The 2,316-nt window shown below is 51.6% G+C and overlaps 1 protein-coding gene across 3 annotated transcripts in view; it reads left to right on the forward strand.

Annotated features, from left to right (window-relative positions):
* The window catches only part of LOC102371093 (fatty-acid amide hydrolase 1-like), a 31,772-nt gene that overhangs the window by 14,274 nt on the left and 15,182 nt on the right, over positions 1-2,316 (forward strand). The window lies entirely within an intron of this gene.

Here is a 2,316-nt window from a genome sequence, read left to right on the forward strand (position 1 = left end):
ATCCTCCACTTACCTTAACCAGCACCGGCTTCATGTCCCTTTCCCAGGCCGAGCTGTGGGGCTTGTCTCCTTGCAATAGAATTGGTCGTGGGGCTGGAGCTAAGTCCACCTCTTTCTGGAATTCTCGTCTGAAAGTGGCATCATAGATTCATAGATTGTAGAGTCAGAAGAGACCACAATGGATCGTCTTGTCCGACCCCCTGCCCCTGGAAGGAAAGAGGACCGAGGTCAGATGACCCCAGCCAGGTGACTATCTAGCCTCCTCTTGAAGACCTCCAAGCTAGGTGATAGTACCACCTCTCTTGGAAGCCCATTCCAGATCCTGGCCACCCTTACTGTGAAAAAGTTCATCCTAATATCTAACCTAAATCCACTCTCAACTAGTATACACCTGTTATTCCTAGTCACTCCCTGGGGAGCCTTAGTAAACAGTGCTTCCCCTATTCCCCGTTGACCTCCCCTAATAAATTTATAGGTGGCCCCAAGATCTCCCCTCAGCCATCCCTTGTGAAGGCCGAAGAGATTCAGCTCTCTCAACCTCCCCCCATAAGGTCTATCACGAAGGCCACTAATCATGCGAGTGGCCCTCCTCTGGACCCTCTCCAGATTCCCCATGTCCCTCTTGAAGTGCGGTGCCCAAAACTGGACGCAGTACTCCAACTGTGTGCTGACCAGTGCCGCATACAGGGGGAGCATCACCTCCTTTGATCTATTAGTCATGCACCTGCTAATGCAAGGCAAGGTGCGATTGGCCTTGTTAATGGCCTCGTTACACTGCCGACTCATGTTCATCTTGGAGTCAATTATGACTCCAAGATCCGACTCTGCCTCCGAGCTGCTGAGAAGGACACTCCCCAACCTATAGATGTGCTGGGGGTTCCTCCTTCCCAGATGGAGTATCTTACATTTATCTTTATTAAATTGCATCCTATTTCTCTCTGCCCATTGATCCAACCTGTCCAGGTCGGCCTGAATCTGCTCCCTGCCCTCCGGTGTACTAATTTTGCCCCATAACTTGGTATCATCAGCGAACTTGAAGAGGGTGCTCTCCACGCCCTCATCCAAATCACTGATAAAGATATTGAATAATATCGGTCCGAGGACCGAACCCTGCAGGACCCCACTTCCCACCTCCCACCAGGTTGAGAGGGAACCACCCACCACCACTCTCTGGGTGCGGTCCCTAAGCCAGTTGGCCACCCACCTGACCGTGTAGGCGTCCACTCCGCAGTCTGCTAGCTTTCCAATGAGGATAGGGTGCGAGACTGTGTCGAAGGCCTTCCTAAAGTCCAGGAAGATGACATCAGCCTTGGCTCCCATGTCCAGGCAGTGTGTGACCTGGTCATAGAAGGCTACAAGGTCTGTCAGGCAGTATCTACCTGTGACAAACCAGTGGTGGTTTCCCCTCAGCATCGTTTCCCCTGCTGGGCCTGCACAAATGTGTTTTTTGATTATATTCTCTAGCATTTTCCCAGGGATAAGACTGACTAGCCTGAAGTTACCCGGCTCATCCCTTCTCCCGTTCTCGAAAATGGGCACCACATTGGCCCTTCTCCAGTCCTCAGGGACCTGCCCGGAGCACCACGAGCGCTCGAACAGCTGTGCCAGCAGCTCAGCTATGACACTGGCCAATTCTTTCAGCAGCCATGGATGGAGGTCATCCGGGCCTGCTGACTTGTACCCATCCAGCTCTTCCAGGAGCTCCTTAACTATTTCAGAACTAACCGTAGGCAGACTGGTGCCATGTGGACATCCGTCAATGGTCGAGGTGGGGGGATTGGCTTGGTCGGTACATAGAAATACTGAAGCGAAGAACTCATTGAAGAGCTCTGCTTTTTCCTCACATCAACCACCAACTTTCCTGATTTGTCCTGTAGGAGCCCTATGTTGCTCTGAGCTTTCCTTTTGCCCACTATATACCTGAAAAAGGACTTTTTGTTGTCCTTGATTGTTGCAGCCAGCCTGAGCTCAAGCCCCGCCTTGGTCTGTCTGACTAATTCCCTGCAATAGCGCGCCAGGGAGATATATTCCTCCTTGGTGGATGCTCCCTGCTTCCATTGCCTATACATCTCTTTCTTTGCCCCCAGACTCTCCTGGAGTTCCCTGTTCAGCCAAGGGGGCTTTTTTGCCCCCTTACCTCCCTTTCTACATAATGGGATAGACTCCTTTTGAGCCCCACGGATCACTCCCTTGAGATACCTCCAACCCTCCTGGACCCCCATTTGCTCTATGTTCTTGAGTTGCATCCCCTCACTAACTAGCCTTGCTAAAGTTGGCCTTTCTGAAGTCCAACACCTTAGCCCCACTAGTTACTTT

Source organism: Alligator sinensis, unplaced genomic scaffold (genome assembly GCF_000455745.1).
Source record: "Alligator sinensis unplaced genomic scaffold, ASM45574v1 scaffold781_1, whole genome shotgun sequence".
Lineage (NCBI taxonomy): Eukaryota > Metazoa > Chordata > Crocodylia > Alligatoridae > Alligator > Alligator sinensis.